This window comes from Rhyacophila brunnea, unplaced genomic scaffold (assembly GCF_057557595.1).
Source record: "Rhyacophila brunnea isolate RB1 unplaced genomic scaffold, BYU_Rbru_1.0 scaffold_24, whole genome shotgun sequence".
Lineage (NCBI taxonomy): Eukaryota > Metazoa > Arthropoda > Insecta > Trichoptera > Rhyacophilidae > Rhyacophila > Rhyacophila brunnea.
This window is the reverse complement of record NW_028232904.1, coordinates 28595164-28613397: the sequence shown is the minus strand read 5'-3', so window position 1 is coordinate 28613397 and position 18234 is coordinate 28595164. Positions and strand designations below refer to the sequence as shown.

At 33.8% G+C, this 18234-nt stretch overlaps 1 protein-coding gene across 6 annotated transcripts in view; it reads right to left on the bottom strand.

The window, feature by feature from the left end:
- The window catches only part of LOC147069285 (uncharacterized), a 115658-nt gene that overhangs the window by 77728 nt on the left and 19696 nt on the right, over positions 1-18234 (bottom strand). For 3 of the 6 annotated variants that reach the window (XM_085950915.1, XM_085950911.1, XM_085950916.1), the window contains exon 2: positions 12744-12907. The gene's annotated coding sequence lies outside the window, so the exon portion shown is untranslated. Of the gene's footprint in view, positions 1-12743; positions 12983-18234 lie in introns of all 6 variants that reach the window. The other 3 variants (XM_085950913.1, XM_085950917.1, XM_085950914.1) reach the window with 2 other exon arrangements.

Here is an 18234-nt window from a genome sequence, read left to right as displayed (position 1 = left end):
CCTAAACCAAACCACGATAGTTTTGGTATACTTTGGGCAATACGATAAAATTGTGTACACTTTTTCATTCATACTTATTTGTTTTCATTGGATTATGAATACATTTATTAAACATATCGTTGGTTCAATTTTATTCATTAAGCTCTGCCTAAACCAAACTATTATATATAAAAAAATATTCTATATTATATAGAATATCCAAAGTTAAAAAAGACTGGCTAGCGAAAGGAATTCTTGGTGGCGCCGCGTGGTTTCCATATGCTCCAACTAAGGCGCGGATAAGGCAGAAGAAGAAGATGATATTACTTTCAAATCGATAAGTCGAATTTTTCCTTACATATTTCATGCAGGTTATCTCTAGTAGAGATGGAAAAACTGGTCGATTTTGAAGACTAAGTATACTTACTACCAGTATAAAAAAATACTTAGTATAGAAACTTGTTCCAAAATACTAGTATTTGGAATACTATATAGAGCGTTTGGCGTGCGTATGCGACAAAAGTTTCATACTCAACTGAAACTAAAAACCAACTCCATATTATTAGTATTTTAAAATACGTATCGGCTCAGGGAACTCAGACTGTGTATCGGCTTCAATAGAATCGCTAAAAATACGCTGAGCTCCGCTTGTCGAAAAGTCCCATTTATTATAAAATTTTAAATTTATGAGTTGTTTTTCTGTTAGGTTACAATATTATTGTTAACAAAAATGAATAACAGTGATTTTTTTAAATTTTAAACATGTTTTGAGCGGTATATATCAAGCCTAAGCCTGTGCGTCATCTCACCACTGTGCTGCGAAACAAAATTTATGACCTATTATTATTCATACATTCAAACGCAATCGACTAATAAATTAAAATATACCTATATTCAAGTGCTATTTCGTTTGTGCGCATTTAATGTCAATAGTGTTGAAAGTCTACCAACTGGCGAGTGCATAGAACAGCGACTCGCGATGATATCATCACAAGTTTTTTGGAATAAGTTTATTGGGCCACACATACTGAGTATGGGTAGTTTCATCCGAAACTTGAGTACACAAACTGGTGACAGTATTTCCAACTCACCTCTAATCTCTAGTAATGAATAAATAAATATCACTCTGAATTTACATTAATACATCGACGACTTCATCAAATAATTGGCATGAGAAAGTAAGTCATAAAGACGTATTTCTTGGCAAAGTTTTATAAGCATATAATATTTATGTCACATCACCTACTTACTCAATGCAAAAATAAACAAAAAAAAATGATTTAAAATAACATTAGAATCAGAATACTAATGCTTAGACAGCGGCAAGTATAACAAGAAGCGTGGCCGTTTCGAGAGCTACAATCCTCCCTAGCCCTTTCCATTTCTTTCTCCTCGCCATGCGATCATTTCACACCGTGAGTGTAAAACCAAGGCATCTGCAAAAGACATATTTTTGATATATTAGGGTTTGAAGCAATGACATTAATATGGACGAATCATCTGGGGAAAAAAATGACACTCACATTATTGTCGGGTCTGCCGAATGGCATAATCTGTTCTAACGCCATTACAATAAAGGTGATATTGCTATAAATTCCTGATGCTTTTTGTTGGGTCTGCCGAATGGTTCGGTTCGAACGGGTTCGCTCAAATGAACATTGACATTAGAAACACTGCTCTAGCGCCATTATAATAAAGGTCATATTGCTATAAATTCCCGATGCGTGATATCGCATAATGGAAATTGCGTGACATGTGACACGCTACCTATACATGCGAATTTACTTGCTAGCTATTGTATTGAGTGCGTCGTCCATTAATAATGTCATTGGTTTGAAGTCTTCGTTTTGTTGGGAGAAATAGAGTTTCTTAAAATAAACCATAATATTTGGTTTCTATCTACATTATATATTGCATGTTCTTTCAGTTACTTCACATTTACATAATCAAGTTCACAACTTTTGCAATTGTTTTGCATTTAATCTCGAAATTGAAAAATTTGCAGATACCTTGGTTTTACACTGTACACGGTGCGATTTGACGTTTATTATTCTTGCGTGCCGCAAGTTTAGCGTTTAAACGTGTTAATAATGCAAAAAGTGTTCAAATATGGTAGCAACGCATCTATTCTATACACAAGACAGCTTTCAGCCGCTATGTCAGCTATCTAGGGTAGGTTTGTATCGAAGTATTAGCACTTATTGTAACAATTACAATAAGTTAGCCTTCTAAACAGTCAAAACTGTCTATCTCGCTCTAAAAGCATAGCCAAGAGAGGTGCTGTTAAAACATAGCACTTATTGTAACAATTACAACTAACTTATTGTAATTGTTGCAATAAGTGCTAATACTTCGAAAGAAACCTACCCTAGATAGCGGCCGAAAGCAGTCTTGTGTATAGAATAGATCTGCAGGAGGATTATAAGTTGTGTTATAACCTACTGCGAAGAAGAAAAAAAACAAAATGAGCTCAATAAATAAGGTCGATGATAGAGTCACTGCAATGACAGGTAGATATTCTTTGACATTTCAGTGTTACCATATAACTAAAAATATCCCGACAGATTAGAAAAATATTGCGTCTGGGTCATTGTAGGTAGGTAGCATATTCTGAAACAATGTAGGGGAAAAATAGTCTTCTAATCTGGTAATCCTTTCATAATATATCGCAGCGCCACGAGGACGGCCATGACACTTTAAGTTATAATTTTCGCAGTCTAGTGCGAACCAATATACAGATAATTTATGACAAAAACATTTATGTGTTTTTCTCAAAGCCTGGGTGTTTGTGATTGTTCAAAATTACTAACAACCACCTTGTACGAAAAAGCAAGGACATGGTTACTAATAATTCAAAAAAAAAAATACAGATAATTAATTATTTCTTTTATTCAACGAATAATTCACGAGATTTTAAGAATGTACCATTCTAATTATTGAACATACATAATTTTGAAAACACTCATGAGAAAATATAGCCAATAAGAAAATCTTTTTTGAAAGAAGTAATACACCCGGCAGGAATCGAACCTGCGTCTCTTGGGTATTGCGCCCTGTGCATTACCACTATGCTACGACTGCCATGGTCAATTGAAATTTAGTCGCAATGGTTTGGCAATGGGAGTGTTTTGAAAATTATATATGTTCAATATACAGATGACTGCATACAAATTATTGTACAATAGTTTTTAAACGTATATAATTTTTTTTAATGTCACTGGACATGCGACGTTAGTGTACAATTGATTAAAACATGTCAGAGCGTGGCCGTTAATCAGTCATGCACCACCTTCTACTACGGTCTACACAAATGTGTCACGACGTCTTTGCTAAAAAGCTATATTTAATTAATAGTCAAGAGACAAAGACTGCCCGTGAAATAGTCACCAGCTTTTATGCGAATGCAACAGTGTCATGACATCATAAGTAAGTTTTCATGATTCATTGAGAATAGTGAGACGTCATGAATCATGGAGATTAAAAAAAACAGACTTGCTTGTTAAAATTCTATTGCACAATACCAATGACATTAATTTGGACGAAGCATCTGGAAAATAAAATGACACTCACTTTGTGTCGGGTCTGCCGGATGGCGAAATTCATATTTTAATATCGGTATCCTACGCTCAAATGAACATTCTGCTTGCAAGCGGTCTGGCGACACCGCTGGGTCTGCCCTTACAAAATTTCTGACTGTCAGGTTTCGACTCCGCCGTTATTGTTGTGTTACAAAATGCCAATGTGCCTAGTTAAAAATTGTAAAAAAAAATCTACCAAGCACTCCAAGAAAGGTGGGATATATTATTGATAAAATGCCATTTTAAGATATTGATGAATGTTTATTCAATGCAATTGAATGACAGAAACCATTGGACAGACGCCTGTGATGCGCTGGGCTCACATGCGTCTAATCTCCGAGAAGTCGTAAGTAACCTAGAATCTGTTTCTAACGTAATGAGTAATGACACTAATACACCATTACAATAATGGTTATATTACTATAAATTCTCGAAGCTTGTATCGCATAATGGAAATGGATACGTCATATGGTCACGAGACGTCTACCTATACATCTGTGAATGACTTTCATGCACAATTTCTCGTGCGCGCCGATATGAAGTGAGTTGTCCATTTAATATGTCATTGCACAATACCAACTGAATCAAATACCTAATGACTCGAATGAACTAACCAGTCAGAACAGATCATTACATCTAATTGAGTGAAAGTACCGATTCTCATGGCCAGTTCACACTTTCCAATGTTGCTATCAAATTAATTGGATAGTTCATTTCGTACAAATTTGGGCGCTTTAATCAAAACAAAATTTCAAAAGACCACGCATCGCGACTTCCGATGAAACAGTAAAACAACTCCTAATATGGTCACACGTACATGTTTGTCAGTAAAGTAGATACATACATTTGCATAGGTACCTATAAGATAAAGATCGTTTGTATAAAAACATTTTAAACATAGGTAGGACTCAGGGAACTCAGAAATAATGGGAACTGAAATACTTCACGGGTGTGGAAGAATACAGGATAAACTTAAACACGTGTCAAGAATACGTCATACGTCGAATACTGACAACTGCTGTCGGTATATGCATTAACGCTCATTTAATATTGGTGTATTGAAAGTTGAAACACTCTATTCCACGTCGATAATGCATGGTTCATTTTCATAGGACACTCACACATTCAAAACCCTGCGTCAAAATGTAGTGTATTGGGGAATAGCCTATCGGAATTGTATTTATTAATCTGTTCTGTGGTAGGAATGTATACATGCCCACTTAGTAGTGACACGTCTAGTAGGGAACGTATACTTCAGCTTTCTAACACTGTGTACAGACCAGAGGGTTGGAGCCATTGGTTGGAGCGGACCCTTTTTTTAGTTGCTCCGCTCCGGGACCTAATACTTGCTCCAGCTCCGCTCTGGGTAAAAAGTTTTAATATGTGTTATATGTACTTATACAAATGTTAAAAATAAGTGTTTTGAAATAAGGTTTGTTATTCTCCCTTTTCATTATTAATTATATTTGACAAAACCGACAGCTAATCGTCTTCCATTATCTGCCTCTTCTGTCAAAAAAGTGAGGTTATTCACCACTCGGCAGTGTTATCGTATTTCGAATAATTCCAGTGTTGCAAAGTGTCAATTATAATATTTTTCATTCGATTTAGGACGAAAATTTAATAATAAAAAAACATCCGGAGCAGTGGAGCAATACAAATTTTCGGTGCTCCGACTCCGCTCCTGCTCCATGTAAAACCCCATTGCTCCACTACTCCAACGCTCTGGTACAGACCTATAAACTTATCTAAAGAATGGATGGGGAGCCACTGTCGAAAACTCCCCAATCAATACTCGCAACTGGACAGAATCTGACATTAGAATGACGTTTTCAAAATGGCGTCCATATGGTAGTTCGTAGTTCCATTTTTGACCGTTCTTTAGATAAGTTTGTAGGGCTGTACCGAATAATGTGTCTGTTTGCTAAAAATATGGTTAGCGTCAGCGCTCGAAATGGAAAAGTTTACGAACCGGAGCGCTCGACAAATTTTCTGAAGATATTTACATAGCCATCAAATCGTATGTGTATTTTATAAAAATAAGTGTGTCAGATTTTCTATTCGGCCTATCAAGCTCAGACGGTCAACATATTTTTTTCACGAGACGGAGCGATAATTTTACAAATTTCACGAGCCGGAACGGCGCTCCAGTGCGTTCCGTTCCATTTCGAGCCCTGGTTAGCGTCGATTTCGTAGGATTCCCAGCTTCTCAGAGTAACAAAAAATACACAGGTTTACGACATGCCTATTATCACGTCCCTCATTTATGGATTTCGTGGCAGCACCTACACATTCCAGTCTCATGTCGCAGACGTCACATTTTTCATGACACAAACTTCACGTCGCGTAACTTTGACCTTTAAACTTCCAAATTACGTGCGGAATTTCCCGGAACTTTTGTCGCCTCCGCTAAAGGGATATTTTTATAATTTTTTCGCAATGGCAAGGATTTAAATAATGGCGGGAAACTCGAAACTTTGAGATTAAATTCGCTAATGATTGCCTAAGTTAAAAGGAATCGATTTCTTTTTGAATTAACAGTTCCACGTTCCGTGCGGGCCCCGAGTTTAACTTCGAAATAAATATACTGGGTTGGATAAAGGGTAGATTTCGCGGTTGATAAGGGAGGCAGTTGAAATATGTACCATAATCGAAACCCTGACAACAATAATATCTAGGGGCGGCAGGTTATATGAAAATATGGTGAAAACATATGGTAAGGGCGGCTGGTTATCAATTTGCGGCGAAATTTCCACGTTAACACTATTAATTATATGGGTACGTTAGCATGCATATAAAGGGGTGGACAAGTTCACGTATTTCGGATCCAGCCTAAATACCCAAAATAAGACAGCAGAGGAGATAAAAATCCGCCTTATCTCCGGGAATGCTGGGCTGGCATGCCTGCAAGCGACTGGTGGGGTTGAAAATTCTAGGCCGAAGAAGTAAACTTCTAATTTATAAAACAATTATAAGGCCAGTGGTCACTTATGGCTGTGAGACTTGGTGCTTAACTCAAAACGAGGAAAACAAATTAGCTGTCTTCGAGGGCAAAATACTCCGCAAAATCTTTGGACCCACGTTGGAAAATGGGAACTACAGAATAAAAATGAACCACGAGTTGGAAGAGCTGGTTGAACAGCAAACATTCATAAGATACTGTAAGTCCCAAAGACTACGATGGGCGGGACATGTGGAGAGAATGCCTGAAGTAAGAGCGCCAAGGATCATGACGAAGTGGCTACCCCAACGGAAGAGACCCAGAGGCCGTCCAAGAAGGAGATGGGCTGACGCCGTAGAAGTGGACTGGCTTCATATAGGAAGACCCGGTAACTGGAGAAGTGTGGCGAGAGACCGGAGTGAGTGGAGAGCGGTTGTGGAGGAGGCCAAATCCCACCTCGGGATGTAGCGCCGTGGAAGAAGAAGAAGACGTTATAATGACCAAAGTAAATCCTCCGTGGTGCCCTGCATTTTTTTAAGTTTAAGTTGTCGGCTATTGTTCGCCTGCTTCATTCAGTAGTATGAGAAAGCCGATTCCTTGCACCACGATTAATATAGATGATGGGCTACAATATTTAAAAACCTTGGACGACAAAAACGGGTTGTTTAGATCAGTGTTTCCCAACCGCCAATCCGGGGACCGGTGCCAGACCACAGAATTTTCATAAGAATACTAATAGAAAGTGTGCACAATTTTGTCGTATCGCCTAAAATATACCAAAACTATTATGGTTTGGTTTAGGCAGGGTTTAATTGATTTTTAAAAACTAACCAACACCATCTGTAAATTATTGTAGTCTTATTTCAATGAAAACAAATATGTATGACTGACAAAGCTTAGTGTGCACTATTTACGGCGGACCTTAACAGCCTACCTCCACCTAGTTACATGCCTGGCTGCATTTTTACTGTCTATTCCATAAGATAGCCGTAACCGTAAGATCAGTGACGTCCCTAGGTAAAATGCCGCCCCTAGGCAGCGCCAAAATGCCGCCTCATTTTTTTACAAATTATTTTTATCATCCTTTCATGAGTCAAATATCTAAGAAATGTGTTGTATGGCTACATTACTAACAGAATGTGATACTAATTATTCACAAATCTGTACATGTCGTTTCTAGTCATCAAGGACGTCGAAGGGCAACGGAAGTAAACTAGATATCGCCAACCCGACAAAACCAGTGAGTTGATTTTTTAATGGAAAGATATTTTCGTTATTACTAAGTTTAGTTACCTATTTCTTTATTATATTCCAAATGATTTTCCTCGATTTGCCGCTCTTCGAGTAACTGCCGCCCCCAAGCGACGCTCAATATGCCTACCCCTACGGGACGTCACTGCGTAAGATTAACATAATAAAAAATAAGCTCTGACGTATGTAATTATTACATTATCATATATTTTTTTCACATATCTGTCATAGTCACGCAAAGAAGCCATTAAGGTTTAAAATCAAAGCCTTACAAGTTACACAAAGCCCCTTCTTCGCGGTAAGAGGGCGGGCGAAATAATATGTTTCACAAGGGGTTGCAATACCGCACCAAATTTTCCCCTTATCCTGATATTGGATAATTACAAGATAAAAAGAACTTTTTATATACAACGTTTTTAAATTTTCTGTTAAATTATTATGCTCAATATGCTCAAACTTGTACTTGATATGAAGTAAATAAAAAACAAACGAAATATAGAATACTGAGATGTCATTTTGATTTCCATAGTAACGCACGTATATATTAACAATTTAGTTGCTAGGAGCACCCACTTAGCAAACAATAATAGTCTTTTACTTTTTACGGATTTTTCTGAAATAACTTTCCATACAAAACAGAATTAACTGAAAATGAATTCAATTCTGCTTAAAGATGGCTAAAAGTATTATAATAATGCATTGACATTCTATAAGTTTCAAATGTCTAGCTAGTCGGAAAGTTAGTTAAAAATCGATTGCAAGATTTGTACTGGATAAACAACCACCGGACAAACAAGAATACGAGCTAATAAAAACGTTGTAAAAAATAAAAATCCCTGGATTGCGGGAAAATTATACAAACCTGAGACAAAGACTAAGAAACAAAAACTAAAATTTATAGATTGTGTAGGTTAGGTTAGGTTTTTAAAATTCAATTACCCTGCGCAACCAAACAACAATAAACAATAGTCAAACACTATGCATATATCTATAAAGTTAAAGCCATGGATGGAGTAGATTTTTTACTTTTTGCAGATGATTTGAAATAAATTATATGCACCAATTCGCAATGAGTTGGACTGTTGCAATTACAGCGAAATCTCTGTTCACTTGAAATTTGGTCAATAAAAAATAAATTAGAGTTTAATACTGACAAATGTTTTTGTATTACTTTTTCTAGGTCAAGAACCCCGATTAAATATAATTATATTATGTCAAAAAGTTCATTAAAGCGTCAATTTGAGGCGAAAGATCTTGGGATAATTTTTCATTTTTCATTATCTTTTCACTCACATCACTCACTCACACTCACTACGGCTTTACGTGCGAGTAAGCTTCTAGGATTCATCATGCGACAATCCAAACCATTCAAGAATCCAAATGTATTACGTACACTCTACGTCTCATTAGTGCGTAGCATTCTTGAATATGGATCGATTATCTGGTATCCTTATGAGGTTTCCTATAAGCTTATTTTAGAACGCCTCCAGAAGAAATTTCTTCGATGTCTTTATTTTAAGACATTTAACTATTTTCCTTTCGATAATTCGTCAAATGATTATTTTCTGACTGCCTTTCTACAAGGTATGTTTACTTTTCACTCTCTTGAATCTCGCAGGTCTCTTCTGCTCTTGAAACACTTTTGCCTGTTATCGCGAGGGATGGTTTCCAATCATGGTGTCTTAATGAATTTGAATTTACATGCGCCTGTGAATTATCTACGTGGTCGCAGCTATGATTTATTCTGGATTGGAACCGTTATCAGGCACCATTAGCGAGTGTTGTATGTTTTTGTTTTCAAAAAATATATTTGATTAAATTGTACTTGAGTATATTTTGATTTTTTTTATTATTATTATTATATATATATATTTCTATATTCTCTTCTTCTCTCTTGTGAGGGCAATGTTTGACTTATAATGTAAATCTCATGTTGTGTACGTCTTGAATTTAGATTTGTTATGTCCACAATGTTTTGTATTCTTCAATAAATAAATAAAATATCGAAAATTATGTGTAGTTTAATGGTATATTTTTATTTAATATAGTTTGGTCTTTAAAACTAGCCAATAAGTACTATCTGTAATATATAATATATATATTCATAATTCAACTAAAACAAATAAGTATGACTGAAAAGGTGTGTACTATTTTTGGCGAATCGCCAATAACATACCAAAACTATTATGGTTTGGTTAGGCAGGGTTTAATGGATTTTTAAAAACTAACCAACAGTGTCTTCATATTGTAGTCTTCGTTCTGTTATGTATTAGATCGATACATAGATAAGAGATTGATTCTAATTAGAGAAACCGCAACTTCCGCTGATAACAATAGCATCCTCTGATATCAATAATATTGTCAATTTAAATATTGATTCATTTATTCTAATTAATTCCAGAAAACCACAAAACAATAAAATATGTTATTTGTGTTTGATAATTGGAAGCATCTAGAACATTATTCATTTTCTATATGAACGAATGCACACGTAATTAATTTGTTAGTTCCCTGTCGACCATTGTACCTCACACATTGTAAGCTGGCTTTCTGTCAGTTGTAATAAATCTGTATTACTGTAATTCTTCACCGTTTAATAAATCGAACATCTATCAGAAGTTCTTATCTTTCAATTTGATATCTCCTGTGATTATTTCCGCCCTCTTTCGCTATTCCTGACAAAACAAAAGAGACTTTAACAGAGTCCTATTTCATAGTCCTCTGTATAATAATAATAAAATAGCAAATAATACCTTACAAGTATAAAGACTATTTAAATTCGTATATTACGAAACCTAAAAGTACTAGTGGAAGTGATTAACTATCTTACTTAAACTACTCCGCTTTTTGGGGACGTAACAGTTCAATGATAATAAATACGTATGACTAAGAAAGTTTAGTGTGCACTATTTCTGTCGGATCTCAAAAGCCAGTGACGTCCAGTGGGGGTAGGCAGATTGAGCGTCGCTTGGGGGCGCCAGTTACCCGAAAGGCGGCAAATCGAGGATAATCATTATTTATATATATAAATAGCTACCTAAACTTAGTAATAACGGAAATATATTTCCATTAAAAAATTCAGCTCACTGGTTGCAAACAAAATGTATTAATTACTATAAAAGTTTTAACATGACTTTATTTTTTTGTCGGGTTCGCAATGTCTTGTTTACTTCCGTTGTTCTTGGACGTCACGTCCTTGGTGAACAGCAATGACACGTGCAGATTTTAAAATAATATTTGTATTATTGGTAGGTACATACTTACATAATTTAAAATTTATCCAAATATGTTTGCTAGTTACTTGCGAGTTTTGGAAGTTGTTAGGCGTATTTTTAAATGTACATATCTGAAACCGTAGACTCGCAATATTGTCTATTGAAGTAGATAAAGCATTTAAATTAGATTTATTGGTATAATATACCTATTGATAGTAATGTATCCATACAACAAATTTCTTAGATATTTGAGTCATGAAAGGATGATAAAAAGTACTGTAAGCATAAAAAAAATGTGGCGGCATTTTGGTACTGCCTAGAGACGTCACTGTCAAAAGCTTACCTCTACCCTTCGCCACTGGTGTCAACAAATTGTTTCCCTACTCTTTGCTGTTATTTTATAGATACGTTGTACCATTTCGTATTAAGCAATGCGTTATAAAGGTTCTTCTACAAAAGAATATTATAACTTTACTCTTAATAAATCGTATAGAGTAAAACAAACGCGACGTAAAACAAGGTTCTATCAGCTGTAGTATCTGTTATAACAGTATAAGTAGTATAAGTTAAAACATCAATAATAATTACAAGATAAAAAAGAACTTTTTATATACAACGTTTTTAAATTTTCTGTTGAATCATATAAACTCGACTTGACTAGCTTGAACGATCAAAAAAAAATTACTTGATAGAAAGAATACTGAAATGTCATTTTGACATTTCATATTGATTTCCATATTAACACACGAATATATTAATAATTTAGTTGCTATGACCACCCACTTAGCAACCAATAATAGTGGATTGGATTACGGATTTCTTCCGAAATAACTTTTCATACAAAACAGAATTAACTGAAAATAAATTCAATTCTAATTAAAGATGGCTAAAGTATTAAAAGAATGCATTGGCAGGTGTTCTGATATATTCTAAAAGTTTCAAATGTTTAGCTAGTCGGGAAGTTAGTTAAAAATCGATTGCAAGATTTGTACCGGATAAACAACCACCGGACAAATAAGAATACGAGCTAATAAAAACGTTGTTAAAAAATACTCATTTTATAAAATGCATTTCAAACTGTCAGACTTGTAATATTTTTACTCTCCTGAACATTTTAGATTTCAGACTTATATCGGTTTTTCTGGGGACCGTCGATATAGTTCTGTTCTAAAACTAGATACTATTCAAAGAGCCTACTGCTTGACTGTAAGAGAAAACTACGCCTCAGTTTAAAGCGCAGGGATTTACATAATATACTCTTGCTCTTACTCATGTCGTAGGCTGTGGGTGATGTGATACGATGAGGTCACGTGGAGTTCCTCATGGTTAATTTAAAATATCTTGTTGATTAAACTGTATATGGAAATAAAAATAAGAATGGTTAATTCTTCCCCTCCAATACCCAATGAAATCTTAGTAGGTATATTACAATTTACCGAATGGACATACGTTTTATATTTTCATGACTCAAGATACGACCCATTAGATATGTCCAGGACTAATAGATTCTTCTGGCATTGCACACGACGAAATCAATTATTTGGAACGGTGTTAGTGTCATTTGAAAGTAACGATACCAACACCTAAATGAATCGCCTATACTGCCAGAAGAATTTTACACCATTTTAACTACATGGCGTAAAATAGCTGGTAATAATATAATATTATATTGGTTAGTAGCACAAAGTCACCCTGCTTCACTGTAAATTTAATCTAAAATTATTTATTATATGGCCATAAATATTATAAATTAAAAATAATAATGCAAAAATGACAAACCTCTTTCAAATGTTCCTTTCTTGAAAATATTATCCCGACTGCAGCGCCAATTTTCCAACTGATGAGGAAACTTTTCACTACCAACACTGATTAATGACAAAATGATAATATTGTTTTTTTTTTGTATTATTGCAACACTTTCTTCTCACTTCACAATGAGCGCACTAAAAATGATTACAAGATAAAAAGAACTTTTTATATACCACGTTTTTAAATTTTCTGTTGAATCATAATATAAACTTGACAATTATATGTATTAATATAAACTTTTTATTGTACTTGATAGAAATACTGAATAAATATAGAATACTGATTTCCATAATAACGCACGTATATATTAATAATTTAGTTGCTAGGACCCCCTTAGCAACCAATGATAGTGAGTAATAAATATTACTTTTAAGGATTTTTTCCGAAACAAATTACAAAACAGAATTAACTGAAAATGAATTCAATTCTGCTCAAAGATAGCTAAAAGTATTAAAAGAATGCATTGACGTCGTGTTCTGATATATTATTCTAAAAGTTTCAAATGTCTAGCTAGTCGGGAAGTTAGTTAAAAATCTTGGACAGACAAGAAAAAATAGTAGAGTTCTGTTATGAGGAATACAGCGGAAAACACATTTTGAAAATACCCGATATACTGGATTATTTGTTAGTTTGGGTTAGGTTAGGTGAGGTTATGTTAACCTAACAAATAATCCAGTATATCGGGTATTTTCAAAACGTGTTTTCCGCTGTATTCCTCATAACCGAACTGTACCGAAAAAATTTGTACTGCACAGGAAAAAATCTGTACCGGACAAACAACAATGCGAGCTAATAAAAAAAGTGGTAATTAAACATTTTATTATTCTATTTTTAATCCTTGTAGGTTTATTCTTACCGGCTTTATTCCGGTGTGACAACGCTATAGAGCGAAAAATGCGTTGGCCTGGAGTTTATTTTGAGCATACACAATATTAATAAGCTAGGAAGAGATTTCACTTAAAGTTATTTTCACTTCAAGACACTGTTTAAAATTAATAACAAAAACACCGTGGAATTATTATTATACAAATCATGTTTATTGTTTTCGTCGGAACGATTTGTTTTCAACAGTTACGTTTAGAACAGTTATTGCTCGCCCACAGTGACGTCCTGTGGGCAGGGCCCCCACATCCACATATTCAAGAAAATTTGTGATCTCACTTATCTGGTCGACTCGCCACGCCCGGGCCCCCACGTTAGAGCCCTGTCAGCCCCCCCCCCCCCCTTGTGGGGGCCATGCCCGTGGGTGTAGACAAATTGAGCGACGCTTGGGGTGGCAGTTACTCGAAGGGTGGCAAATCGAGGAGAATCGTTTGGAATATATTGAAATAGGTACCAAAACTTAGTAATAACGAAAATATCTTTCCATTAAAAAAATCAGCTCACTGGTTGGAAACAAAATGTATCAATTAACATGAAAGGTTGAACAGGACAGTATTTTTTTATCGGGTTTGCGATGTCTAGTTTACTTCCGTTGCCATTAGACGTCCTTGGTGACCAGAAACGACACGAGCACGGATGATAAAAAGGGGCGGCATTTTGTCTAGGGACGTCACTGCATGTCATAAATAATTATGAATTACCACAAAGTGAACGATGAATCTCTTGAAAAGAATATATTAACACGAGCAATATTATTATCTTTTATTTAGCTCACCGAAGCAAGTTGACAGTCAGTCATCTGGATTTTTAAATACCTCCTGAAATAATTCAGAAAATATCTTGGCACTGATTCTATTTCACGAAATTTATACACCAAATATTGACACAGTTAAACTGTGCTTAAATCTAAAATATTTTATTTTTCTATTAAATCACTGCTACTTGTTGACTTGTATTCTTGATCGACAACGAATGAGCGAATTTTCTCATAAAATATCCAGGGGTTCACAATATTTTTCGTCAATGGGACTGTAGCTGTCAGTATATTAGCGATGTAATATCTAGTTTTAATGTATCAAATTATTCGACCGCAATAATAATTTCTCAGCGACTCATATAACGGTAGACAAGTTTACTGTTTAGCTGGATCAGCAGATTGATTGGCGATATGAAATACGGTATCGCAATGGAAAATTAGTCTAATAATCCTTTCCCATAGTATCATATTATATTATGACTGTAATAATAAATAAAATTCACAAGCTACTCGAATTTAAACCGCTGACTCGTTCAATATAATTATGTACTAGAATGTAATGTTTATGTATTACTTTTGACTATGTAAATAACGAATAATGATTTATCAAAATGTCACTGGAATCTAAGTACCTGGCTCGTAACTATCTCAGTACGTACAGTAATGTACTGGCATTGTATTTATACTATTGTACCGATCGTTACGCTGCAAATAAAACCCGCTCCTGCATACATCTTCGACTTCTTCATCATCATCCTCAACACCATAACCCACACATCGAATACCACAGTGATGACACCAATAGGACAATTTTGAAATAACAAAAAAGACAAAAAACATAAAGCAAAATAATATTTCATTGTATTAACTTATATTTTTAACTAAATATATTTACATTGTTATTACTCTTAATTAGGGAATCCAATCCCGAGCCAAAATTCTGATCCCGGGATTTCGGGATTACAATTTGACAATCCCGGGATCGGCATTTTTTTCCATTGTTAATATAAATTTTTTATACTTACAAATAACATTGATAAAATCGGTCAAAAATAAATCTAGTATAACTTATACTATTTAAAACATTTATTGTTAATATTGTATACGTTCAATCTTGGAAATACATAAGTTTAATGGAGTAAATAATATTGTAATATAAATAATAATGTAAATTTAATATGAGACTGCTGTTTCTGATAGTAAAGACGTAATGAATGGGTTAGCGAGATTTAAAATAGTAAAGCAAATCATGGTGTACTTATGGCCTTTTCGCTTCATAAATTTAATTAGTCAGCCAAATATGAAACTGCCGTAAAACGTATGAGATCATGGTGGAATTACTTTGTTATTTTCCAATATTTCTCATTTTTATTAATTTATGTGAAAAAATAAAATGAATCGGCAACTTGTACAATATGGGTATAAATCAAACTTCAATCAAACTCAGTTTATTTCTAATGTAGTTATTTGTTATTAAAAGTATTTTTTCTGTTATATTTTCGTTTTTATTTTATTTTCCATAAAAATTGATAAAAAAATCAATCCCGAAGGTTTCGGGATTATGTTTATCAAACCCGGGATTTATAGGTATCGAAAATAGCTCGGGATCCCGGGATTGGAATCCCTACTCTTAATAATACCTACACTAAAAAATAATATTTAAATTTTTTCACCGTGTGATTTATGCAATAAAATTGTTTGTTTGAAACAAAATCATGCAATCTAGGCTCAAATTTTGTGGTGTGAATACGCAAAACAGATACGATTAGGGATTGCAATACCGGAATTTCAAAACCGGTATTCCGGTATTTATCAATACCGAAATACCGGTTTTAAACATTCAAAATACCGGAATTTTCGGTATTAACAAAGCACACTCGTTTACTTTTTGAAAATGAATTATAAGTTATGTGCTGCTAAAATGAAAATATATTGAGTGAATCCAACAAAGGTGAAAAAATAATAAAACAATTTTCATCAAGTATCTACTAATATTATTTTGAAATAGAAAACATCTGTGACAAAAATGATCAATTATTCTATAATTATTGATGACTGTACAAGCGTTTCATTTAACGGCCCACATGCTCGTCGTAGGTCAAAATTGAGTTTTTATTGTATTTTAAAACCATGATCCTGGACACTCCTTAAACGTTGTAGATAATCTATTTATATAATTTTGAAGCCTTATTATCCTTAATAGTTATTTTAAACATTTTATGACTGCATAAAGTATTTTTGTTGCATAAAATAGTAATCTTTTAAACCTCTCGCTCTAATGTTTTAGAATATAGTCATATTTCGGTACATAACTGTGCAGTGGTGTTAAGATTTTTTACATTTATTAATTTTTAAACGCATTTATAAAACCATTAGTATAATTTATTACGAGATAATTTTTGTAAAATATTCACGAAAAAAAATTATATTATTATTCAAAAAATCAGCAAGATTAACACATTTGAAGATGATTCTAAAGATACGTAATGTAAGCTATGTCTTTGAACATTCAAGTGTGATAAACATCTTATGAATAATGATTGCTTTATAATAATTATTGACCTAAGAATAAGGTAGTGTTTTTTTGAAATACGCCATTTCTTTTGTCATTCCCCAGTGGTTAAGCTACAACATACGGCCGTAGCCATAAATTGACAGACTATAATTGAAGTAGGGAGTAAAATGATATTGACGCGCGTGTTTGAACTACGACGAGCATGTCCCCCCTTAAGAAGCTTTTCCTGCAGCCGGACTTATATTTTGCACTTAATGAACTTTTGAGGGCTTTAGTTAAAATTATCAATAAGTATACATTTCAAATTATTTGTAAAAAATCACTAGTTCTACAATTACGATCAATACATATTTTTAAATGTCAACATAATAAATGTAGGTATGTTGATTTTTGCTATATAATAATATTTTAAAAAGATTTTAATAGCAATTTGTATTGATAAACACCTACTTCTGTTTTTTGTAATGTTTAAGAAGTACCGGTATTAATACCGGTATTCAATAAGAAATACCGAAACACCGGTATTGAAATTTTTATTCGGTATTGCAATCCCTAGATACGATATGATTGTCTGATAATTTTGATCTTAACCTTCCTTAGATCTTCCTAACCGTTTTTTTAAACGGTACATGTTAAAACACGCGCGTTACCATGATCTTACTCCCTACTTCATTTATCGTTTGTCAATTTATAGCTACGGCCGTATGTTGTAGCTTAGTCACTGGGAAATGCTAATAGAAATGGTGTATTTAAAAAAAATACTACCTTATTCTTAGGTCAATAATTATTATAAAGCAAACATTATTCGTAGAATGTTTATCACATTTGAATGGTCAAAGACATTGCTTATAATCAGTATCTTTAAAGATATCTTTAAATGTGTAAATCTTTCCCATTTTTTGAATAATAAAATGCCTAATTCTTGTCAAATTTGGGATCACAGAGATTATCAATATAATTTTTTATTGTAAATATTTCACTGTAATTATATCGACATAAATTTTACTAATGGTTTTACAAATGCTTTTAAAAATTAATTAATATAAAAAATCTTAACACCACTTCACATGGACGTACTGAAATATGACTATATTCTAAAACATTAGAGCGAGAGGTTTAGAAGAATACTATTTTATGTAATAAAAATACTTTATGCAGTCATCAAATGTATAAAATAAATATAAAGGATATTAAGGCTTCAATATTATGTAAATATATTATCTACAACGTTTAAGGAATGTCCAGGATCATGCTTTGAAACTAGCATAAAAGCTCCATTTTAACGTACGCTGAGCATGTCCCCCTTA